The sequence below is a fragment of the Cheilinus undulatus genome, linkage group 12 (assembly GCF_018320785.1).
Source record: "Cheilinus undulatus linkage group 12, ASM1832078v1, whole genome shotgun sequence".
In the NCBI taxonomy this organism is placed as follows: domain Eukaryota; kingdom Metazoa; phylum Chordata; class Actinopteri; order Labriformes; family Labridae; genus Cheilinus; species Cheilinus undulatus.
The window spans coordinates 4,150,645-4,178,099 of NC_054876.1; the positions used below are offsets into that span (position 1 = coordinate 4,150,645).

Consider the following 27,455-nt stretch of genomic DNA (forward strand, 5'->3'; position numbering starts at 1 on the left):
TGTGCTGACACCACACACATGCAGTTTACTCAGACAAATAATCTTTTGCAGTGAGGCTCCAGTCAGTATACGCCCCAACGATCGTTGGGGGAGTCAAAATCGGGCTTAAAATCCTGTAGTGTGTGGCCGGCCTTATAGAAAAGTGGGGTAAGCAATGCAAAAACTAGAATTTCTTAAAATGTTTGAAAAAATATAAATGATATGCATATCAATATGTTTTTGAGGAATAGCTGCAATATGGACTGATAACTTTTCATTATGCAGATATTGCAAGAAAATAACCTCCCTGGGTCGTTTTTGTCACACTTATGCATCTAAGGGTTAAAGCGCTCAAAGAATAAATATCACCTTAAAGGCACGATGAAATTTAAACAACATTATATGTGGATCTACAGAATAAATAATAACAAAGTTCATTGATTTGTTGTTTTTTGCTTTGTCTGTTGAATTTTTGTCAAGGTTTTAAGTTAAGTTTAGGATCATATCAAAGAAATGAAAGTTTGCTTTAAGTGTACCTGCTGCATATGACCAGAGGATGGCACTGCAGAGCTAAAAATGCACCACAGAGCACAGGCATGCTCAGATTTGAATTAAAGGAAGCCTCTGGTCACAGTTTGAATATAAAACATTTAGATTTTGTCCACATGAGGACAGCATCTTACCAGTTATTCACTTGGAGCAGGGTGAGATTAGTTTGTGCTGCAATCTGACGTTTCTCATCTTCTGTGGGGTACGGGTGCTGGAAGGAGACAAAATTAACAATCTTAATATTGGCTCCTCTTTCTCTACATGTTCACTCTGTCTTAATTATTATCATTCTACATCCTATAACTCCTCATTTTCCCTGCAGTCCTCCTTTTAAAGATAACTATAACCCTGCCACATGCAGCCTGGACCATCTCCTCCGCCTCACCATGAGATGCTGGAAGAGCCAGGAGCGCATGATGTTGGTGGCGTGTTTGGGCAGGACGCCCCTCTTGTTCTTGGACTTCTTGTCTTCGCTGTCCAGCAGGGACGAGAGGTCCACGTTGACCTTTAAAACACAGACAAAAAAGAGGAGAGGAGAGTCAGAGAAAGGAGCCGATGGAAAGGCTTCGTTATGGTTGCCACGGAAACAAAGGGAGACTACCAATTACCTGTCTCTTTTTTTTCAGTGGCAAGGGCAGAAACACCTCCTCAAGTGTCACCATGGTAACTGAATTTGAGTAATGATACTTAAAGCATAAGAAGCCGAACCCTCGAGTCTTCAGTCAGAAGTTTGATTTGTGAGCGGGGTGTGTGCGTGTTTGTGTTGACCTGAGCGTGTCTTTGTGTTCTCTCAGAAATCGTTATTTACACGTTATTGTTTGGAGTGTGAGCTCTGAAGGACGACACGCTCCCAGACTATTGACAGCTCTGACAGCCTGCGGTGGACATATGGATCTGTGTCTGTGGGAGTCAAAGTATTTAGTGACAATCCCTGAGACGCCACCAGAAAGGCCTTCATTGTGGTTTTGGGTTCTGGTGGTCTCGAGTTGACCAGTGTAAGGTTCAGTTAAGGTTGTTTGTGTTTCTTTAAGGTACAACATGGTTATACTTTCACTGAAATCTCTACTCATATGGAAAAGGAAACCCCAGAGTGCTTGCATTTTCTCACATACGTCCAACAGTTTTTAACTTCTTAGACTTCTGGGTGAAATGAGTCAAAAACACCGACACCGGTACCCGGACTAAAATGAATGCTGTGTTTGAACCATCACACTCACTGAAGCTGCAACTGGTACTCAGTAAAACAACAAAAAAATCGAGTTGTTTTTCTTTCCCCTGTCTGAATTTGTGCTGTGAAACAGAGGCCTGTAGGTGAATGCAGCTGGGAGGTAGTGGTGTAAAGATAAACCGATACGGATTGGTTACCCAGTCTTAAGGTCAAAGGTCTGAGTGCATCGGTCTGTAGAGCCCTGGATCAGTAAAAATGAAGCATGAATCGGTCTTTGGACTGGTTTTAAACATTAGAGACCGCTTCACTGAACACACTGCCGAAACGTCTTTCAGTTACAGTTCTGCTTCTCAGAAATCAACTCGTGGATGTAATATGAAGGAACTGTTGAAATATCTCCACACTTTGGAGAAAAGCGATCAAGGACAACAGCAGCACATAAACCTCACCTGCTGAGATGGCAAAGCTAAAGTTCAGCTAACACGCTAATGCTAAACGTAGCACAAACAGACCAGAATGTAAACACTTTTCTTAGTTAAAATCTCAGGGAAGTCTTCAGTTATCACCGTAAAACAGCCCGGGTTTAAAACCATAATGTGTTGTTGGGAGTGATTGATCTGGTGACATAATCAATACGTCTGAGCCCACTGATATATCAAACACAGAAGACTTCCCAGAGAGATCAACTGATCTCCAGTGAATTAATTCAAGAATTAAAACAATCAAGAACGGTCAGATACAGAGAGAGGAGATAACATTTTGGCGACATGTAGACTAAATATAATCTTGCAAAGCAGATGGATACACCCATTTCCTTGTTTTTCACTGGTGAATCCATCTTGCAAAGCTCCCATCTGAACCATCTGGGCCCGGTTAGAAAGTGACAGGACCAATCGGCGATGAGGGGCAGTACTTTCAGGCACGGCAGAGTCGTGATGTAAACAAGCAGTGAGAGCTGGTGCAATTATGGCGGAAGCGATTAGCGTGGATGCTGCTAAAGCGTACGTTTTATCAGAACTTGACATTTCTTCGTTAAAAGAAGAACAAAGAACAGCAGTGAGCTGTTTTCTTTTAAAAAACGACAAAAGTCAAGTATTTACATGTCTATAGTTGCCATGTTTCCCATTATTCCTGCACACGCGCAGCTCGATAGCTGCTACGTCTTGTGTTTTGTTTCTCTGATTGGCCCGTAGAGATGTGACAGACAGAACGTTCATCAAATCACACTCTGATTTTTTTTTCAAAGCCTCTGCCTTTTCTCAAACGTTTCCTATTGAAGCTTTCCCAGATGGATGTGTGAAACAAATCCATCTGGCGTGTCAGGTTAGACTAAATATTAACTTTAAGAGGAATTATGAAAGGAGATCATTTAACGTATATGTTTTAGTTTGACTGTTTTCAATATAATTTTAACCCCTTGTTCTCCTGTACCAGCAGACACACAGAGCTCTGTCCATTCAAATCCTCTAATGATTTTAAATTAGCTTTTAATTTGTGCTTCTTGGGAAAATGTGATATTTAGTTTTTACTGTTATCAGTATGAATAATGCCAAGGAAGTCAGAAACACAGAAGGACCAACATGTACCAGTAAAAACTCATTTTAATATTAACCTTCCAGCTATCAAAGTGAGACACCTGGGCATATGTGTGACGAAAACTTTCTTAAAAATAATTTCATAAAGTTTGCACATGAGGCCTGGGATTTAGTCTCGCTTATAAATAAGCTCAAAGACACATCGACAATTATGAAATGATTTTGTTTTCCCCTTTTTAAAATTTGTCTTAAAGCAAAGGGTTATTTTGATTCCATTATTGGTTTGCACCAGATCGAATCAGACCGAACCAAACCAAATCAAATCAAACTGAATCGAATCGAATCATTCTGTATTTTAATGAATCATCAGTGAATCGAATCATAGCCTGTGAGTTCAGATTCGAATCGAATCGTCTGTAGAAGGAGAGACACCGGGAGGAATTTTCTGGAAAACTCCACTAAACTAAAGAATGATCTTTAGCTTAGCTAGCTCAGGTTCAAAGATGATCAGAATAGAACAGAAAATGAGTTTAACACTTGTTTTTATGAGGAAAAGGTCCAGGCATTTTCAACCTGGAGACTCCAGAAAGCATGGAAGTTGGCAGACATTTTTCTATATAGCGATGCTAAAAAAAAAAACATTATTACAGCAAATACAGTGGCTTATTGAGAACAACAACAGCTCATTTGAAACTATACAAAACCAGTGCATGGATTTGTATGGATGTAATCCTGTTTTTTTGTAGCATGAGTGTTTTGATGGAATGTGATCAGGATAATACAGGGGAGCTTTTATTATTCTTGGTTTGTTGTCTGACAGATGCATTCATTGTGGCTGCTGTGGTGGTTTTATCCTGATAATATACATCAGAATCTGGTCAGAATCATGAGAATCAGAGCTATGGCTATGAAGTAGTTCATTTTGCCCACCTTCATTTGTAACACACTCAACAAAAAGGATCATACTATTTTAAGAAAAAGGGGGTTTACACTCTGAAACACCAGCAACAATAAACAGTGTAATTTTGTTGCATAAGTAAAAATAGTCAGCATTTAAGTTAGAAATACATGAATGTCACAGCTTCACCTAACAATGGACTGATCACAACGGACAGATGTTTTTACTGATCTCCATGGACACCCATGTGCAGCTGGGCCCCAGATATTCTTTTCTTTATCCCCTCTTATGGGGGGCCTTGTATTTAGGGCCCAGGACCAACCTCAAAACAAGGACTACACATGCCCAAAAACTGTAACCTGACACACAGAAAGACTGTTTCATATCTCCTCTGAATGGATGGATTTCACATTCATCTGGGAATGGCAGGACTTTTTCAACAAATTCAGAGGTGATGGGACAAACCTTCTGCCTGTGACATCCATGATAGGCCAAACAGATTGACGACAAAATGAGGTAGTTTGCATGCGCAGCTACATTACTGAACTAAGACTAACACTGCTATAGTTTATGAACAGTAGAGATTGGCCCAGTGCTGTTTTCTCTGTACCTGCTTCCACTCAGCCACATATCAAACAGCTTTAAAGATGAATCCTATCACTGTTATGTGGATGACATCCAGTTACATGTATCTTTTACACCTCAAAGTACTCAAAAGTGTCAATACTACTCCCTTGTTTGAGTGCAATTAAAGATTGGATGGCAATCTTTAATGGCATGCAAAAGGCTGACAAAACTGAAGTTCTTGTCTCAGCCCCAGATGGCTTAGTGCCATGTTTACTAGAGAAACTTGGTACCCTATCAACCTGTGGAAAACCTGTTCTTCACAATCTGACTGTTTCTGTTTCTTTTTGCCAGTCCTTGTCCCTAGACCAACATGTTGATAATCTGGTTCGTTCTTGCTTTTTTCTACTCAGAAATATCGCTCATCAGGATGATTATTCACACACTTGTTTCCTCCTGTTTGGACCTCTGTAACTCACTTTTCACCTGTCTCAGTAAAACATCTGTAAATCATCTACAATTAGTTCAAAACGCTGCAGCTAGACTACTTACCAAGTCTTCAAAAAGGTCACACATAACACTGATCCCTTATTCTCTCCACTGGCTTCTCATATATTTCAGAATACTTTTCAAGATTCGTATCCTTACTTTTAAAGCCCTGCATGGTCAAGCACCAATATACCTTTCTGAACTCTTAAAACCTTACAATCTGAGGACTCTTCAGTCCTCTGATCAGGGTCTGTCGGTTGTTCCACACTCCAGACTTAAAACCAAAGGAAACTGTGTGTTTAAGGTCATTGCTCCAACTCTTTTGAATTCTCTTCCTTTGGGTTTAAGACACTGTTGATTCCTTTAAAAAGCAACTTATGACCTGCTGTGCCTTTGTATCATTGCCTGTGTTTCTTTTATCTCTGTGTAAAGCACTTTGTGGCTTTGCTGTTCTTGAAAGATGCTATATAAATAAACTTATTATTATTATAACCTTTCAATACTTATGGCAATCATCACCAAACTTCCCAGGGTTGATCACAAATTGAGCCTTAATGCATTCATGCATCAGTATAATCTCTCTGTCACCGTGTCCTTTCTGCCAATTGAAAATTTCCTCCTTAGATTTAGGGTTTCTTCCTCCATAATCATTTCAAACATTCAGCCCCTGCAGACCACTTAACCTAGGCTGATGATTTTCAGTCAGTACGGTCTGTCATCACACCCAAATCCAACAGGAAGTCCAGCAGCACCACCTGTGTTTCAAAATAAGGTGTTTTTGGTTATGCCAAGTGACTTTAACCTGTTCCTACTGCTCTTTACATTATTCCATGTTCTTCAGAATTTCATTTGCAAGACAACTGAATGAGACTAATACTCTAAAATCCTCCTAAAATCCTGCAAACATCTCATCATGGCGCACCCATTGGCACAGGAAGTGACACAGTTATTCAGTTTGTTCAAGCGTGTTGGTACCTAGACCTCAGGACTGTCATAAAATCAGTCCATGGCACTGACATGTTTCCTTAAAGGACCTCTCTGTGGTGAGGGCAACCACTTTGGGATCTCGCCAGTCGACAGGAAGTTGGCATTACTCCCATTCAGTTTGCTTCAAATCTCACATTGGTGGGTAGGTGCCAGCCAAAGTAGGTAGCAGTTCACCACAAAAGCACTGTCTAGTTGTAATTTCATTCAGTTGAACCCATTTTATGTCAAAGCCACAGACCAGTTTTTTGACCAATAAAGAGAGAGTTTGACCACTCCTAGTACCGCAGTACTGAAGAGGGGTTCACGCCGTTGATTCTTTTTTCCACTGTCAGAGGAGGCCTCGGTGACTAACCCTGCTGAAGAGAAGAGCGACACGTGTGCGGGGAATTGAACACAGCCCCGTAGCTACTCTGTCGACAAGATCCGAGTAATCACACTCTCAAGCTCGCTGCCACCAATTAATTCAACCTCGCTTTACCCCGGAACACACACAATCCCAGAGACACACACACACTCCCACGGCTGAGGGGGGATGAGAGGAGGGTCACCCACGTGACACCCAGCTGCATCTCTAATGAGTCTGGTTTGTGGTGGGGGGATCTGAACGAGTGGGGCCGTGTATTTATGGACATGCTTACTGTAATTTATCTCCAAGGCAGCTCAGATTCTTTTCACTACACTCTGAATAAAAAAAGTCCATTTTACATTCATGAAAGATAAAAATGTAGAAATATTAAAACCCTTATGCTTGTAATTTCCAGTACTCTCTGACTGTTGAGGGTATGCACTAACATCACTTTTCTACTAGACCATGCTTCTCCTGTCAGACCTTGCATCAAGACATTCAAAGACACGGCTTCCTGCAATAAAAAAACAACCATGAAACCACCAATCAGGACCAAAGGAGCCTTTCCCATAAGTGAGATGAAGACCTGGACAGGGTAGCTTTCAAGCTGAGAGACTTTGGCTTCTCTCCAAGGGGCCTGGATGACAACATGGAGTCACCATCCTGTAAGCTCACTACCTTCAGCAGGGGCCTACAAACTTTTGATCACCAAGGACCAAAATACAAGGATGACTGGGCCACTTTATAGCCATGGGCCCAACAGCTTTGGTTGTGCATTGACATGGGCCCAACCTAGGGCTAGAATTTGCATGCATATGGTCAATACTTGTTGAGGGTGTTGGACAGGCCAACCAGATTTCCAGGGGTTGATTGAGTGCAGTGTATACCAGGTGACAGGCAAAGGCAATGGTCTAGGTGTGCCACTGCTTACACAGTGGCAAAGACTCACTCTCTGTATGTGAAAATTCAGCTCTCTGGTGCAGAAGGAGCTGAAGTTGTTTCAGAAGGCAAAGTGCTACCAGCTAGATATTGTTGGACCCATGTCCATGTGCAACTCTGCCTTTGCATGGTCATGGGTCCAACAGCTTTGGTTGTGCATTGACATGGGCCCAACCTGGGGCTAGATTTTGTATGCATGTTCTTTTAAGATTATCTTTGTTTGCCTTTATTATAAAAGAGCAGCTGAAGAGAGACAGAAAAAATGGGAGACAGAGTTGGAGAAGGCACTTCCCAAACAGCGCTGGGACCAGAAACTGATCCTGCAACCAGCATGATGAGGACTGTAGCCTCCATACATGGATGCCAAACCAGCACCCAGAAAGTCTGTTTTTTGTTGTTTTGTCCTGTCTCTTTGTTTAGAAACGTTTTCTACCTAAAGTCACAGCTTCAACATTTTACATTAAATTGCATGGTTAAAGTTTATGGACATGGTTTCTCATTCAAGAGATGGTAACAGGTCCTGAGGCCGGAGAATCACCAGTCTACAGGCAATGCATATGGTAATTCAACGTTTCACCATCCTGCTACTGAAGTAGCCAATCTCTAATGAATAGTTAACAATCAAAGTCCTAAACCAAGACGAATTATGTGCTCCCATTTTCTCTCACAAATCTTAAGGTGTCTTCATGGTTTTAATATTTCTTAAATGTGAAAAAGATGTCATACCAAATCAGTGTTAATCTCTTAAGAGAGAATGAGGATTGACTGATTGAGACGTCCTTAGTTTTCACAGGATGAGTGAGAGAGTGGGACTGTTGTTTATGAGTTTAGTGTTGTGCATCTGTTTCACTGACTCATAAATATATTTAATCTTCAGTCTTCTGAACATGTCCTAACACGACTTTCCATCATGTTAGATCCTGACAGCTAGCTCTCTGATCACCCTGGGAATAAACAGTTCCTCTTTTGTCTGTCAGTGGGGGGTCTGACTTCAGACAGACGCTGAGAGGACGCCCAGAGGTGTTTCTGTGAGATCTTCAGACATTCTCTTTAATAATAACGGAGAGAGATCTGCTGGTGACAGGAGAAACAAAGACTGTCGACCTCGGCTTCATGTGTGGAGCTGTGTTACCTGTGAGTTCTGGATCTGGATGGTTCCCGGTGGCAGCGCCTGTGTTAACACTTGCCCTTGCGATGTCACCATGGCAACCGGCTGATACAGCGTCCCACCTGAGGGGATAATTTGCAGTCATGAGTATTAAGTGGCTTCAGCCGCCACAGCCTGCACTACAAATAAAGCCTTATTAACTTCATGTCAGCCTCACAAAAACAAAAACACGGCGAACAGGAGACAAAGTGATTAAATTCAAGGTGTGTTAGTGTCCTCTAACCCAGAGAGAAGAAAAGGAGCGGCTGTTGTTGCTGCTGGCTTAATTAGCCTTGATCAAGACGCTCTCATCACAGTCTGTTTGAGCTCTTCACTGTGTTCTGATCAAAGCTGCACACATTGATTTATTTTTGGGTTAAAAGGGATTTCCAGAGGGCAGGATTAACATTTCACTGTACAGGCTTGACATTATAAGGAGCCATCAGCCATGAACCCTGTGAAGAAAACCATCATGGCTCTCTCACATTCAGAGACATATATGCCATTTATATCCACCAGACTCAGGCTACATGTGTAGAAATGACTGTTTATACGCTACAGCCATGCTGGTGATGTTTGACATAAAAACAAGCCAACCAAACTGATGACAGTGTAGTTACAAAAATAAACTTAGGGTTCAAACACCTTTTCAAGGTCAAATTCAAGCACTTTCCCAGCTCCTGAAGATATGTTTCAAGCCTTCATAAATGTGATAAATTCTATTATTATACAAATACACACATATTTAAAATGCTAGTCCATTTCATTGTCCTTCATAAACAGATGTTATGCACCAAACAAACAACTTAAAGAAATTCTTCTTGAAAATGGGAATGTGTCGACAGAAATGATGACTGATACCTCAAATTAGTTTATTTACAGCCAGAGAAGCCCCAGTCAAGGCATGGACCAAAGTGGACACTGAAAACAAGAATATAGACTAGGGGGGCCAAATCTGGCCCGTGATACATATATATATATATATATATATATATATTTTGTTTTATAGCAGGCCCACCAGTCTGAGGTCTGCAGATTTCCTCCAGGATAAAAAGTAAACTTAATCTGGATGATTTATAATATCCTTGTTGAGTCATAAAAACTGTAAAAAGTAAACAGTAAAAAAAATTTGATAAAAAGTCAGGAACGTGGGAAAAAAATTTGTGTTTCCTTTATATTTTCAATTTTGCTTCTCACAGTATGACTAAAAGTTAGGGTTTTGACTTTTTATTTCATATTTCAACCTTTTAGATAATTTTAAATTTTAAACCCTATTTTGACCTTTTAAAGTCATGATTTTGACTTTTCTCTCATCTTTTCCAACTTTAAAACTCATGATTTTTAATTTCATCTCAGTTTTTTAATTTTTTAAAATCACCATTTTGACTTTTATCTTATGTTTTGACCTTTTTCAACTCCAAACTTTAACTTTTGTCTCATTTTTTTACCTTAAAAACTCGTGATTTTAATTTCATTTCATATTTTGACATTTTAACTCGTGATTTTAATGTTTACCTCATATTTTGACTGTTAAAAATCAAGTTCAGAATCCGGCCCCTGCTGTGATTTGAGGTTGACCCCCCTGATACTGAGGATCTGCAGCACCATGTAAGACCACAATAGTCACTGAAATCATTGCAAGTTTTATGTTGTGGTTAATTCTTTAAGAAAAGGAATTTTTTTTCCAAAATTGCAACTGTCAGTATCTTTGTCGCAGGTTTACATGTTGATATGTGGGGTCAATTTTTTCTAACATTATTTTGTCAGTTTTATTATATTTGATGTTAAAGACAGTCGACCTTATTCTAGTTCTCCATAGTTTTTTGTTTTTGCAGTCATGTGATCCCAAATGTCTGATGGGGGTCAGGAAGTAAGGGACAGCCACTAGCCACCAACTTAAAAACACAGAAACACAAAAAATCAGAATAAAATAGAGACCAGAATAAGAATAGAGGATAAAACCCAGAATAATCTCCAGGGAATGCAGGGAGTACAAAAAAATTAGACCAAGGGACCAGAGATGTCAGCGTTAGAAATTAGAAAGGGACAGATTAGAAATCAAAACAGTATAAACAGAATAAAACGAGGAAAATGTTTATAGAGTCATAACTCTTAATCCAATATGAGAATGCTAGAAATTGTATAATAATAATAATAGTAATAATAGTAATAATAATAATAATAATAGTAATAAAAATAACTTTATTTAGATAGCACTTTTATAAACAGTTGTTAACAAAGTGCTTTACACACAGCAAGAGCAAAAGACATCGTAGGACAAAAAATACATGAAGATGACGACATCACATCAGTGGGATATAACAAAGATAAGATTCAAAACAGAAATGTAATAGAATGAGGACAGGTAAGTAAAATTTAGGTAAGTAAGCACGAGATAAAAAGTACATGAACATGAGATAAAGAAGTCTATAAAATTATAAACAAAGAATAAAAGTAGCAGTGTAAATAAACACATTACATCACATTAAAGTAAGTCTGTAAAAGTGAGTTAATAATAATAATTAAACTGTCTTTGGTAAAGAAAATAAGTGTTACATCACTAGCAGTGTTATAACCACACAGAATGTGGACATCTTTCTATCTAAAGGTAGAATCAACCAATCAGACATGATGCTGTGATACTCTAGGGTTGGAGGTTATAATCATAATCAAGGAAGCTAGAGAGATTCAATCGATAATCCGATTAATCAGAGGCTGATCAGACATGCTCGTGCTGATGTCTGAGGGTGCTACCCTCTAAATGTTGTTGTAGATAATGCTTACCTGATACCACTTGAGAGTTGATGGTTGTCATGGCCACATTGCCCTGTTGCAGAGTCCCGGCGGGCACCACAATCCCAGACGGGTTAACAGAGCTGGAGACAGAGGTCATGGATGGAGAGGAGGTCTGAATTAGTTCCTGGGGGATCACAGAGAGACACTAGTGAGAGAAATGTGGATATATATATCTACTGAGTATGACTGAAGCACTGCCTGCAGCACAATCTACCTGCTGATACAAGAGAGAGGGATCTATGGAGGGAAAGAGTCTGAGACTCACCCTAATGGTCTAATAGAGAGGGATCTATGGAGGGAAAGAGTCTGAGACTCACCCTAATGGTCTAATAGAGAGGGATCTACCAGCAGGTCCCTCAGAGAGGGATCTATGGAGAGAAAGAGTCTGAGACTCACCCTAATGGTCTAATAGAGAGGGATCTACCAGCAGGTCCCTCAGAGAGGGATCTATGGAGGGAAAGAGTCTGAGACTCACCCTAATGGTCTAATAGAGAGGGATCTATGGAGGGAAAGAGTCTGAGACTCACCCTAATGGTCTAATAGAGAGGGATCTACCAGCAGGTCCCTCAGAGAGGGATCTATGGAGGGAAAGAGTCTGAGACTGACCTGATGGTCTAATAGAGAGGGATCTACCAGCAGGTCCCTCAGAGAGGGATCTATGGAGGGAAAGAGTCTGAGACTGACCTGATGGTCTAAAAGAGAGGGATCTATGGAGAGAAGGAGTCTGAGACTGACCTGATGGTCTAATAGAGAGAGATCTATGAAGAGAAAGAGTCTGAGACTCACCCTAATGGTCTAGTAGAGAGGGATTTATGGAGAGAAAGAGTCTGAGACTGACCTGATGGTCTAAAAGAGAGGGATCTATGGAGAGAAGGAGTCTGAGACTGACCTGATGGTCTAATAGAGAGAGATCTATGAAGAGAAAGAGTCTGAGACTCACCCTAATGGTCTAGTAGAGAGGGATTTATGGAGAGAAAGAGTCTGAGACTGACCTGATGGTCTAATAGAGAGGGATCTATGGAGAGAAAGAGTCTGACACTGACCTGATGGTCTAATAGAGAGGGATCTATAGAGGGAAGGAGTCTGAGACTGACCTGATGGTCTAATAGAGAGGGATCTATGAAGAGAAAGAGTCTGAGACTGACCTGATGGTCTAAAAGAGAGGGATCTATGGAGGGAAAGAGTCTGAGACTCACCCTAATGGTCTAATAGAGAGGGGTCTATGGAGAAAAGGGGTCTGAGACAAACCTGCTGCATGTTCAGACTGGTGTGGGTTGGAGAGTAGGGTCCTCCCAGGTCGTTCCTCAGGAGGTTGTCGCTGTGCATCTTGGTCTTGAGACAGGTGATGTAGCGGTTACAGAAATCTTTACAGAGCTCATTGACCTTCTCCAACTCCAACAGGTGGATCCGTAACACCTGGATGGCCTTCACCATCTGGAGGAAACAGACAGGGATCATCTTCACATCTACTGCAATGAACTATGGGTTTTTAAGGTATAATCGGCCTGCTGCACCAGATATGACATGGTGGGCTTATTTACCGACGGCTAGCAATGTCAGCACTGTATTATACTTTTGTTACTACCAATATATGGGTGGTGAGTTTGCTATTAATGTTGAGGCTACTTAATATTTGACTAATTACACAATGCTTATAAATAGTATTCACCTCCTCTGATGTTTAACCCTTTTATTAATTTTATAAATAAATTATGGTCAAAATCATTCAAAAAAGTTACATAAAAGCCCCTTTAATGTCAAAGCAAGAACAGATTTCAGAGTAATGTCCAATAAGAATATGTGATGTAAAATAAGTGAGGGGTGAATACTTTCTATAGGCACTGTCAAAGAGTTTTAACTTAAAATATCAACAACGCTTCCACAGTCATTGGCTTTAGCCAGACAAGTATTACCTATATTTCATTTATCATTAAAAGCAGCATGGATGATGGCAGTTTACTAGAGAGAACAGAATTCAAATTTGTGGCCAAAATATTAGGAACACCTTTCATTATCAAGCATGATTGTCCTTCCAAAAAGTCATCTTTAACATTTTGTTTTCCTCTTAAGCGCTCCATAACAGAAAACTGATAAGGAAAGCTGTTTAGCCTAAGGATAGCTCTTTATCTCCTGATAGGTGCAGAGTAAATCACAGAAGAATGTATTTCCATCTGTTCAGCAGTAATCTGACCATCAGCAGCCCAACTCTCCTCCTCTCTCTGCAGCTGTCAGTACTTCACTCCTCAAAGTCACCGCTAAGGTCACCAGAATGGACAGAAAAGTGCTTGGCCAAGGAGGAGATAAATCAGCTAATTAAACCGCGCTCACTTAATCAAGGGACCAGGAAGTCTTTGGCCATCACAGCCAGTCAGGCCCGGTGTTACATTACGGCCCTGAGGAAGAGTTAGAGCCCTCTGGGAGGGACGCCGGCACCCAGTGCCTCATAAAACACACAGATGCAGGGTTAATTGACTGTTCAGCTCTCGTCGGCAGGCCGTCCAAAGTACTGTAGAGGCAGAAGTGCACTTTTTTATTCTTGTCAGTGTCTTTGTCTGACTTCAACTCCTCCCCCTCTTTTTGTCCCTGAACATGATCAGCATCCCCCTCCTCTTAATTTGCAATTACTGCTCACTGTCATGCAAGGAGAAGTTCAGGGGGGAGGACGAGGAAGATTACATACAGAGGAAGGGCATGATTAGTGGTAGTAATGATGGGATGCACCGCACATAAACAAGACTTTCTGCAGCATTGGTACATCTTTTTTTGGATAATATTGAATTATACTTTCTAGATAGAGTGCTGCAGGCGACAGTTTTCACAAATGAACACTAATCATTTTTGAAGGCTAGATGCTAATGGCAAGCTAATGTGAGGCTAATAAGGTTGTACACCACAGTCGACAGATCTCAGCGCCCTCAGCTTCCAACTTCATCTCTTCTCAAAAACAGACTCCTAAACCGTCATCCTAGTTAGCTCTAACCTGACACACCAGATGGATTTGTTTGACATATCCATCTGGAAACCTCCCATAGACAGCGTTTAGGAAAGGGCAGAGCCTCTGAAAAAGGAGAGTGATTGGATGAACGTTCTGTCTGTCACATCTTTGTGGGCCAATCAGAGCAACAAAACACGTGATGTCATAGGTGTGCGCTGCACACAGTGGTTCTCAACCTTGGGGTCTGGACCCCCTTGGGGTTGTGAGGCACTAAGAGGGGGTCTCCAGATTCCCCTAAAAAACTATGAATATTTTTTGAATTCCACTATTGCCACTGTACACCGATTTTTAACAAATTCTAACCGGTTTCATCATTTTTACCCAAAAATTTTAACACATTTTGCCATGTAACACTTATTTTTGTCCATTTTAAACCCTTTCCACCACTTTTTTCTGCCTGTTCTGTCACTTCTAAACCAATTCTTGCCACATTAGCCAAATGTTGCCTCTGTTGACCCATAATTACCACTATTAACCCCATTTTACTACTTTTTATGCCAGTTTATATCAATTTCTCTTCCCATTTCACCATTATTAACCATTTTTTTCAAATTTTGACCCATTTTAATTCTTCTTCTTCTTTTTTTTAACAAAATAGATCTACATTTTTAAGAAGGCTGTATGCTACATAAATATTTTAAAAAAGAGATTTGTTTCATTGAGAGTGGTAATTTTCAGGTTTAATGTAAAATAAGGATATCACAGCTTAACTTTACAATAGACCATGATTTTGTTGACCTCCATGGTTCTCCAGTTTGGCGGGGCCCCACAAAGCCCTCCCCTTTATCCCCGTTATGGACGACCTTGTCTCCACATGACTATTCCTGAATGTGCATGGCTGTGTTCAACCATCTTCAGGTACAGTGGGGGTCCTCGGTCTCTGGCACCTTTATTTTGGGGGTCACGGGCTGAAAAGGTTGAGATCCCCCGCCATCGAACACTGCATAAAATGAACCACTGCGACTGTTGAAAATGATAATGGCTACAGTGTTATATAAAATTTGAGAGTTATTTCCTCACACACTGCTACAACAACAAAAATTAATGTGATAATGATGTTTGAAGCAAAAAAATGAATGCCTGAGTTATTTTCCAAGTAACTAGTTACTTTAACAATCCAGTAACTCAGTTACTTTTTGTTAGCAGTAACTAGTCACTTTTTTTACAGTAACTTGCCCAACACTGGTCATATCCTATTGTATCCTGTAGTATTGTATTGTATCAGTATTAAACACTGCTATGTTGGCTATTATAAATGAGTCAAACAGTTACACACAGACCCAGACCTGCATGTGAATTTCTAGGTTACCATTTTTGAATATATGATGGAACAAAGTTAATCACAGGAAGTTCTACTGCTACATTTACAGCCTAAACAACACATTTATCTTCAAATGTTGTTTTTCTACTTCCTGACATCCTACGGAAAAATAGGACTCTCTTTTTTACCAGTGATATGGTTTGCTTCCTTAGTCCTCTCCTCTTGCTTCTACTGCTTTCCAGCCACTGTATGAGCATGCACAACTGCCGTAAATTAAACATGATGTCGACTCCAAAGTGGTCTATTATTCCACCGGAAGTTAAAATCTAAGAAACGTCAGTTTTCATGGACTTCCTGAGTGTAAAGCTTCACCTTATGATGTATTAATGATCAGCATGAACTCCTCCTGTCTTACCAAGTTGTCCAGCTCTGGATCTTCACTGAAGAAAGGTTTGTGTTCTCGCTCCTGCTGGTGCACAAAGTTTTCGATGTCCACATCAAAACTGGCTGAGGTGATGCACTCAGATCCCTGCGTGGCCTGTTCACATTTCTCAAATAACAACGCCAGCAGAGGGAACAGCGGATGTCTGAGGAGGAACAGAGACAGACAGCGTGTGTCAGTTTGTGTACATGATCTATTTTATATGATAAATACCTCTATTATTCAGAGTTTAAATCATTAATGGTAGATGTAGATTTTTTCAAGTTTTATTGCTTCTTTAAATTCAGGTGAATGATACAGTTACTTTTACATAAAAATTATCAGCTCAAAAACAGTCGAACATTTACGTTGACCACATCTGATGCTGACATGAAGAGAAGTGTACGTGGCTACGGTGTCAAAAAATCTACAGCGGGTACAAGGATCAATGTTTAGCATTACAAAAGAGGAACGTGAATTTTCAACAAAAGAGAGACATTTTTTTCTGCACTACTTTTCCATTGTGACTGAAATAATCAGAACCCATGTTTTCATATCAAGGATGTCATCTGCTACAATATTCAACCTTCAAACATCTCTGAGTTCAACTATCCCACTGCTTTGACAGTTAATGAGTCAGTGTATAAAAAAGATATCAGAGAAGTTGGAAAAAGTTTAATTATTTAACTTTCAGTGATGCAAGGACTGTGAAAATCAGAGCTGATCTGGACACCAATGTTTAAAATAACATTAACCATTAAGGCCATGTCTACATGTAAACAAGCCACTGATAGAGTTGTTTCACACGTGCAATTTACATGAAATGGAACTAAAGAAGTTTGTAACATAGAACCTTAACTGGTTGTGGTGGGAATGTTAAAGGATCCATTAGTAGTCTTCACTAAAAATGATAAGTTCACATCACAAATTTCTCTTTTTTAGTTTAATTTGCATTACATTATTATTTTAGGTACAGCTTACATTGTGCATACTACGTTGGCCTAATGCAACAGTTTGACGTTGGCTCGGCAGCACAGTTAATTCTTGCTAAAAGCATAAATTTAACAGTGGATGTAAATCTGGTATTTCTAACTTCATTAATTATTCAGTGAAAAGTAATGTACATTCAAAGATTGCCACCTTACATTAAACTACTGCGGAAATTTGAGGAGTCTTATGGCAATAATGGGGTAATATTTAAAACTAGTGGTGGCAGTATTGACACTTTAATATCGATATATCATACTTACAAAGTACTCTTTCGGTATCGATTACTTTAACATATTATTGATACCAAATAAGAACTTTAAAATATGTCTTGCCAGTGCTTCCCTGTCTCCTCCAGAGTGTGTTGCCTTCACTGCTTGTCGGGGTCACGTGGCTTATGAGACCAATCAGACATGTCTACCCTGTGGTACCATGTGACTTTGGGGACCAATCATACACAAGTCACAAATCTCAGCTGCTTAGCTTGTGCATAGTATATGAACTTGGCCATCCTTCTCACTCAATGTGGCCTCCAAGGCAATTTCAAAACAGTAAGATCACTATTTTGAGCCCTCTAAAGGAAAAAGTATGACAGAGTGTCCTCTTAAAGGACAAAATGTGTAACAGTTTCCCCTTTGCATGGTAGATTTCCCTCTCAGAGGACAAGATTTAACAACGTTCCCTCTTTGGCTCTATCAAAATGACACAAATTTAAATTGCCCTCTTGATTTCCATCTTAGTGGACAAGATTTGACCAATGTCCCCCTAGATTGTCCTCTTAAGGCTCAGTCATTCTCTTTGCATGCATGAAAATAGATCTGTGCATTTAAACTTCAACAACCTTCCCCTCATAATGACGTGTGTCTATCATGGAGTAGACATAGAAAAACAAATCCACTAGAGGTCCTTGTCTCTCACTGAGCTACTTGGATGCTACTCCATCCATCCCATTAGGTGAAGATAGAACGGTCCGTCCTCTGCTGTGCTCTTGTAGCTGTCTACCTTTGTGCCCAGGAGAGCTAACATCATTGAAATGCTTGTATTTTCTAATAACTCAAGCGTTATTTGCTTATTTTTACAAAGAAACCTCGATTAAGTTCTTTCAAATCTGTCTTCTTTGTTGTGTTTGCTACTCTGGGTTGAAATGTTGGCTGCGTTGCTCAAAGCTGCTCCATGATTGCTGGCATATATTGCAACGTTTGATCCGTATCTGTAAGTTTCGAGAGAACTGCATATGGATTGTGCTCAGACCTACAAAAAGCCTCTTGGATCCATGCCAAAATACCAACAGGAAGTCCACCAGCTTCACTGGAATTTTAAAATAATGTCTCTTTTTGGAAAATTATTCACTGAAAACTGATGTAACTTTGGGGGGTATCATTCTAAGGTCTTCAAAGTTTTTTTTGGCAACACATCAGTCTCTTACTGAACGCACCCACATGAAAACAGTTCATCATAGCGCCCTCTATTGCCAACAGGAAGTGACACAAATGGATCATTTCTGTATTCATCTTACTGTGTTGAACCTTTCATGCTCTGATGTTGACCTGAAGTCCTCAGTATCTGTCCCAACATTGACATGTTTCATTAATAGATGCCCCAGTGGCCATGGCAGCCATTTTGATCCTTTGCCATCACACAGGAAGTTGGGGTAACTCTCTTATGAAACATCCAATTTCTTTCAAATTTCATACATATGATCAGGGTTTTCCTCTCTCCAGATTTAAATGTTAGTTTCATGGATTTGCAAGATGCCATTTTCATAACTTTTCATTTCAGACAGCCTGAATACTGTTGTTGTTTCAACCAACAACCAAACGCAATAAGATGGTATTTTTCAGCTGTAGTCACCACGTAAACAGGGCCTCAAAGACTGCATGATTTCAAAGTTTTTACAGGTATTTCCAAGACATTAAAACCAATGTTAAGATTTACTACCAGCTCTTTTCTGAAGCCCACCAGTCTAACCCACACTCATAGTCAGCTTGGTGACTTTCCCTAAAGAGCGCCTTTAACATCTGGACCAGGTTCAGCCTGAGATTTAAAAAAATCTATTTAAGAGTAAAGTAATGATCCAGAGCCAGGACCAGGCTCACAGTCTCACCTACATTGTTACCATCTGCTTTTTATAGAGGGTCAGTCAGATAGGATCCCCCAGACACGCGGTGCAATGGTCCATACTGCTGCTGTGTGTTCGACACTGTTGAGTTATTGAGTGAGGAGAAGTCGGCCCAAAGGCCTCAGGGTGACAGAAAACTGCAGCTCACTTCAATCTGACCAAAGCATGGACAGAAAACCGATTCGATAAGAAAAGTTTTTACCATTCAGGCAGAGAGCTTCTGTTTCATAGAGATGGTTTCTCTCTGCCTCTTTTCTTCTCTTTTCCTCTCACTTTTCTCAGAAGCTGTGTTTGCCACTACCTTTGACTCAGAGGAAACCTACAATATCGGTCTACACCCCTGTTAAATCCACTCTGATAAGCACTCTTGGCAGTATGTAATATATCCGGTGTAAGCTGTTTACTGGTGGCACATTTCATTATCTCGGGCTGCTTTTGCCACAGAGTTCACACAGAGGTCTCTCTGAGGGAGGAGAAATATCAGGGAGGGTTTCAGCATTCAAAACCAACTATTTTTAACTGACACAGTCTCTGTGCATCTATATGGCCGGGATAAAATAAGACAAAAGAAAACTATAGATGTATTCATGTTCTGATGCAGTCATAATTACCAGCAGTCCTCTCTACTTCAGTATCCTAAATGCTAATATGAGAAGGAACTGAAAAATGTTGGGCCCAAATTTAGGGGAACTGGGGAGAAGCCATACTGAGACCTGTGTAGGTCAGCAAAAACATGGGTCATTGTAAAATTAAGCCGTGACATCCATATTTCACCGATTCCTGAAACTTTGGCAAATACGTGTCCTATTAAGAAAAGTGCTAATTCTGTTGGAAATTAAAAACATTTTCATGAATAAAAAGAATCAAGATTATAACCAGGTGATCCTTTGCACATATGTAAGGTTCTTTTATAGGTTTATTTTTATTTTTTATTAATTCAATGATTATATGCTGGCCCATTGCCTACAAAACCTGTAGTCCTTGGATAGAAGATAATCATTTCAACTTGATTAAAAAAACAAAAAGTAATTATTGAATTGAATAATATCTTTACCGCATGAAAAAGTACATTATAATATGTATTAAAAACTACAAAGAGTGAGTTTTTAACAATATTTACTATTATTTTGTGGTTGCTCAAAATGTGTCCCACATATTTGTCACCACCGTCAGATATTTATAAAAACAATAAAATCAGGCAACTACCAGGTCAGCTACATTCCTGAGGACCCCCTTTTCAAACCTTCAGCTCTACTGCATGCTTCAAGATCACTCAAGCTCCTGTGAGTTTGCTATTTTCTCTTAAACTCGTTCATTTTTTTGGACACCGCTGCTGTCACAACCATAACATGTCAACACCGTCTCTTCTGTATAAAAAATATTTGATTAGATTATGAGATAGATGTTGACTTTTTAAGAAGAGGTCTGAAGTAGCCAGCAACAGAGGGAAAACAAGATGGCTAACGTGAACAACTCATGCATATCATGTGAAAGAGAAGGTTTATGTCACCACCGTCAGGTTTTCTGTCTGACGGTTGTGACAAAAACCTCCAAATGGTCCTAAATGAAGGCTAGAATAAAGTTGTTGATCACAATAAATACCAATATGACCTGTAAAGTCTCACTAACCTCTTTTTATCTTTATTTATGTAATTCCTCCTATATTTCTTCTATATCGTCCAACCCTAGGGGATGACGTGTGCCTTCCCTCTCTCAGTTCACTATTATGCCATTTTCATTTGGCTTACATCATTTGAGATGCACATAGTGCACCTACTACCCACCTACATAACACATAGTATACAATATCTCTTGTAGGCTATGCAACAACAGCATTTAACCAAATCTAACCTTCACTGTGAGTTTACAGAAGAATATAATGTATTATTTTATGAGTAGGGGGCACTAGATGACAGTTTAAGATGATGTCAGTGATGCATCGTACATTATTCCTACTGGTAATGACTTTATATCTTACTATGAGGATTTGATATTTGATTATATGGGGATGGGGTACTTTTAATCATGATGTTGCTTCTTTGTACCTTATATTCCTTGAAAAATGTTTATCACAGTTCTCAGGATTGATATTTTTTGGACCAAATAGTTAAATAAAGTTGTTAAGCAGGAAACCATTGACTGGAGTGGTATACACTTTGGAATATTATGTTATAATGAGGCCACTGCCACCACCATCAGAGGGAGTTTTATTTGTTTTAAATAAATATGCTTACAATAGGTTTCTTCAGTACAGTTGAGTTATTAAAGTAATAGCCTCTTTTAATGCTAAAATATGTTTGTTAAATAAAAAAGCATTACTTTTTCTATTTAGACTAACATACTGACAATAGAGGTTAAATGAGTGACAAAAATGGGATTAAAGGGGCAAAAACAGCTTCCAAAAATGCAATAATGGGTTAGAAATGGGGAAAAGCGGATAAAAAGTGGCAAAAACTGGTCAAAATGGCATAAAAATGGCATGAATTGGTAAAGATGGCAAAAGTTTGTAAAAATGGCCCAATTTAGTGGTAAAAAGAGGCAAAAAGTGTCAAAAATGAGTTAAAACTTGAAAAAAGTGGGCTAACATGAAAGAAAAGATGGCAGAAATGAGTGGAAACAGTGTTAAAAACAGGGTTAAAGAATGTTAAAGCGTGGCATGAATAAATAATAACAACATCAGAACCTAAAAATAGCTTGACATACTTTACAGCTCCAAGTGAAGTAACTGTTAGCTAGGTGACAGCCTCAATGCTACTGATCCAGTACACACACATTCATATCATCAATAAAACAAGACTGGGCAAAAAGGGGCTGAAAGTGGCATTACTAGGTCAGACGTGGCAAGAAAGTGGTGAAAAGAGGTTTAATGAGGGACAAAAATGGGATTTAGGGGGCAAAAACAGCTTCCAAAAATGCAATAATGCGTTGGAAATGGTGAAAAACGGATAAAAAGTGGCAAAAAAAAATGGTATGTATCGGTGAAGATGGCAAATTTTGCAAAAATGGCCCGAAATAGTGGTGAAAAGGGGCATAAATGCAATAAAACTGGAAAGGAACTGGAGTTTTGCCTTGAAATTCCCAATTGATATATCCAATTAGGGCTGAACGATTTAAGATAATCTAATTGCAATTATTTTTTTCAAAACTGCGATTTAATGTGCAATTATTTTTAAGGTCCTTATCCAGTGCTTTTCCTCCAACACAAGCAGTAAATCATTTTATATTTTAACCAGAACAATATTAAATAGATTAAACTGGGGCAGAACAATTCTGAAAAATGTCCAATTTGCAATTATTTTGACTTATATTGAAAATTCTACATCAAATGTTGCATTAAAGGGAATGATCATTTTATGTCACCCTTATTTTGAATAAGAAAAAAGTAAGAAAGTAGGATTTTCGCAAACTAACACTTAAATGTTTGCACAAAAATGAATGGAACTGGTAATTTAACACATAGTTTAGGTCAAAGTAACATTGCACATTTGTGATCTTAGAATTGCAGTAGAACATATTGCAATTTAATCTAAAATTTGTTTAATTGCCCAGCCCTATATTCAATTTGTAGTAAGAACAGTGCACAAATAACGTTTGAAGATCAACGTTTTCCAGGACACCCAGGCCCCCACACATCGCTGAAGTAAATCCTATATTCCTAAAACCAGAAATTACACATCCTATTTTAACCCCAGTTCTGATGTCGACAACATTACCTTTATGAACAGTAAAACCTCTTGGGTTGAGATGAAAAAATCTAAAGATACAAATATTAAGCTCAGTAATTTTAAAGCAGTTCACGAGGGTAGCATGGAAATCTCCCTAGCTCTGTTTTTGGACCTCAGCTTTTTCTTTTAACCCTGATTGAGTCTCTTTGAACCAACAATCTACAAACTCTAAAAACAGCAGATAACATCACAACAACAGCATGATTGTGAAGTCTGATCTGGTGCCATCGTAAAAGAAGATGCTGCCTTAAAAGGGCAATGAAAACTTTGGACCCCAAAATATGTAATAAAAAAATATGAGTGAGGTTAAAAATGGAATGAATCGCCCTTTAATGGTAATTGTTTGCTTAACGACCGTCTCCTGAAAACGCGTATTTCTCTGATTTTTTATTTCCCACTGCATCTGTGTTGTGGACCCAGCCTGTGCCAGTCTGATGAGTGAATATTACAGGGGTCTGCGGTGACACGGAGGCAGACTGGGCCCCCGCTCAGGCTCTAACCCATGGCTCTCATTTGCAGCCTTTAATAGTCGTCTATATTATACTCTAATCTGCCTGATCCCAATTTAATGCCGCTCCCTGAGCCAGACGTGGCACGAATACTAAACAGGAGCGTCACGTGCAGAGTGGAGAGCCTCTGCCTTGTCTGTTTCATGTCTGCTGGTGGAGGGGTGGGGGAGAATTTGGGTGGGGGTTGAAGGAGTGCGGGTGCTAAGTGAGAGAAAACAGGGTGACTCTCAGCTCTGCAGATGGTGTCTTAACAAGTTATTTACTGTCACATTCAGCCTCTGTGTTATTTTTATGGCAGAAAGTGCTAAATTCTGCCAGTGGGGTGAGAATATTTAACTTTTCCTCTCTCCTTTAGAGTCTAAGTGTCTTTAAACACAGAAGAAGAAGACGTGTCAGCCCACCAGTGTCAACAAAATGACTCGGAGTCGTGACTTGCTTCATAAACATCACGCAGACATTAACTTGAATGCACTAACTCGTCTATTCACAGAAATCTGCTGTCAAGGAGATGTGGCACTGCAGGGCCTGGGGACCCAGGGGCATTGTGGGTAGAGTTACAGAGTACACGACGTCTTTATTGACTGGTAAACGCTGCTCTGTGAGTGTATGGCAGAAAACAACAACGGCTGAACAAAGAAAATACAGTAATTAAAGGGATACTCTGTGATATTTACATGTCAAGGAAGGAATGTCTCAATGAGAAACACTGAAACATAAAGGAGATGTTGACAGTCCTCTTTAATAAAACATGTTTCCTGATATATTAACACATTTATGAATAGATGATTATATCAGAGCGTTTTCACTCCCAGCTTTTCAGGCACAGCTGCTTATTCACCATTAGTCAAGGACTTTTCCAGGACATTTCAGTGACAATTGAGCTAATATTAGAGAAAAACATTACCTTGTACATCACTGATTGTCAGCTGGAGGCCCGGGGGCCATATCAGGCCCCCCAAAGCTTCCCTCCAGGCCCCCAGAAGATCATTAAATTCAGAAAAGGAGGAAAAGAAGATGTTGTGGTTTTAAGATTATTCTTTGGCTTTAACTGTTTGCAGCTGTTAAATCCACCCCAAAAACAATTAATATTGAAAGAGTTTTAAAATGAATTTGATCTGTTTTTATGGAAATTCACTTGTAAACAATTATTAATAGATATGTAAAAACAAAAAAGGGTTGCAGTTGGCAGAAATGTTGCAAAAATGGCCAGATAAAGTGGTAAAAAGGGGTTGTGAAGTGGCACAATGGGACAAAAATCAGCAGGGAAAGTGGAGAAAAGAGGTTCAAATGTGGCAAAAAAGAGGAATAAAGGGGTAAAAAGTATCAAAAATGGGTTAGAAGTAGCAAAAAATTGTGCAAAAAAGTAATAAAAAAGGGTGACAAAAATTTTACAAAAGGCACAAATGGGATAAAACATGCAGGAAAAGTGGTTTAAAAGGGGTTAAAGAACGGCAAAGATTTGTGCTAAAGAGGCAAAAAGGGGCAGAAAGTATCAAAAAGGGGTTAAAAGTATCTTTAATGATTTAACAGTGGTGCTAAATCACCAATAGGAAGGGCCCATTCTCTGGGATTTTCAGGGGCCCAGCCAATTCTTCATGTGGCCTGCTACATTATAGATAGTAGGGATAGATCTCACTGTTAGTGCCTACAAATATCCTGCATTTTGAAAGAAATACAAATACTAAGATAAAATATTGATTTAATTTTGTTTACTAGAAAGTCTGGCATTGTCCAAAATGTCTTGGTATGCTGAAGCATTAAGATTGGTCTTCACTGGAGATAAGGGGCCTAGTGTAAAACTAGAGTAACAGCCCCATACTGTTGTCCCTCCTCCACCAAACTTCACAGTTGGGACAATGCAGTCAGGTAGGTAATGCTCTCACAGCATCTACCAAACCTCCTCCTCTCGTTCGTCTGTCACGTTTGAGAGCAGCAACCGCGATGCATTATGGTAAATATTGCTGGGCTAGTGACCATCAGTTGATTCACAATGCATTGTGGGATAGAATGAGTGCACTATGTAGTGAATAGCAATGCTCACTCAGAATTCGGACACCACTACAAAGTGGCGTATTCACTATATAGTGCACTACATAGTGAATAAGGAGTGATTTCAGACACAGCGTTTGTGTTTACAGGGATTGAATCTAACAGACACTTTGATTGCAAAGTTGGCATCTATCACAGCACCACGCTTGAAGTCACTGAGCTCTTCAGAACGACCCATTTTGTATTACAAATGTTTGTAAATGGAGACTGCATGGCTAGGTGATTGATTTTATACACCTGTGGCAATGGGTCTGATTGCAACACCTGAATTAACAGGTGTGACCAAATACTTGTGTCCATATAGTGTAGATTTATTGTGCAGCAACTTTGAATAGATCTGAACTGGGCTTGTCACTAATATTCCCAATTTTACATACTAGACCTTAAAAAGAGAGCAACAGCTCATATTTTCACCACATCTCCCCTGGGTTTTTCAGTGTGCACTGATATACTGTAGTTTTATGTGTTAATGTGTATGGTGAAGGATGGGGGGCTTGAAAATGTTTTCATCTGGCTGAAAAAGTTTGGGAACCACTGCTAAAACATGAAAAATCAGTGCAATGATGCAGTGGATTTAACAAGGCTCTCTGTAAGTAATGCAGTTTTTTTTCAGTAGGACATTTCTATTTCATTTTCATTTTTTTATTTCAACTTATTTTAACCAACTGTTTACCTTTATAGCATGATTCAACCTCTGGAGTTTGTACACAGACAGCAGATAACTTTCAGAGCAGATTTGATGTGTTTTTGATCATTGTGAGTTAGTTTTTGTGATTAGCTGTCGTGCAGCTGCTCTTTAGCACTTATGAACTCTCTCTCATCACTGGTGCTGTGCAGCCAACAGGCCGATTTGGAGTAAATGATGTAAAAGTTTAAAGCCATTAAAGAAATCAGAGTCTGCATGGAGAAACGTCTCTCCCTGATGATGTTCCAGTGTGCACAGTTGGACCTCCACAACTCAAAGTGAGCCAAAAACGCCACCCTTTGGCGTTTTCTATGACCTTTACACAGGAAGTTGGGATTAAGGTAGATGGGGTGTGAAAAAGCATGCATTTTTATGAAGCTGAACATAGCTGCATGTGTCTGTGTGAGTGCATGGTCACACTATGTGTGTTTTCCAGTTTCCCACTACCTCCCGCCACCATCCAGAGCCCACCCCCCCTGCGTCGGCTGCCAGGAGCAGCAGGTTCTATCTGCAGTGCGGCGGAGTGGAGATTGCCGGCTGGGGGATCATTACAGGGGCCATAAAAGAGCGATTTACAGGAGGGCCGGAGAGTGGAGTCAGCACGGTCCCCACCCTCCAGCACTGCACCGTGCTGGGTCACCAACCAAAAGCTCAAAACGCAGAATCAGGCCAGCGGGGAGACGAGATGACTTAAACATGAAGGTGAGGGACACGGCAGAGCTACTGACATCTGCTTTATAGCGGTGGTTTAACAGACTCAGGTAGGAAATATGGCGGCTCATAATTCTGATGTTCAATCACAGAGCGGTGAGTAAAAACATGAAACACCCTGCAGCGATCTTAGAAAATATCATTTCAAGAGATTTAGTACCAAAGTAAACAACAAACAAACTTTTATCTGCCCAGGAGTTCTGAAAGTTAGTTTAAATCGTTTAAGATTCTGTAAAGGAACATTCTGTCTGTTTTCATCAAAGGTCACATATTTAAACTCTTTAAGACAAGTTTATATCAGTCTCAGAGGTCCCCAAAACATGTCTGTGAAGTTTGTTGCTGAAAAAACACTCCAATATTGATGTTTTCATGTCTAAACCCCCCCTCTGTTTCAGCCCTGCTCAGAACGAGCTGTTTCTGTCGGTGGCTTTAAATGTTACTGAGCTGTCTGACTCCACCCCTGACTCCGCCCCTCTCAGGAAATGGATGTGACACTCCTGATCCCCCTTTCAGCTTGCAGCTAAGAGCAGGATCGGGAGAGGAGGACAGAACTTTCTTCCAAGGGGGGAGTGTCATACGAACCTGGGGGCGGGGCT

General features: G+C 39.8%; 1 pseudogene; it reads right to left on the bottom strand.

The window, feature by feature from the left end:
- Positions 1 to 24,359, bottom strand: part of LOC121519183 — a 74,100-nt pseudogene extending 49,741 nt beyond the window's left edge.
- Between the last annotated feature and the right edge of the window lie 3,096 nt (positions 24,360 to 27,455).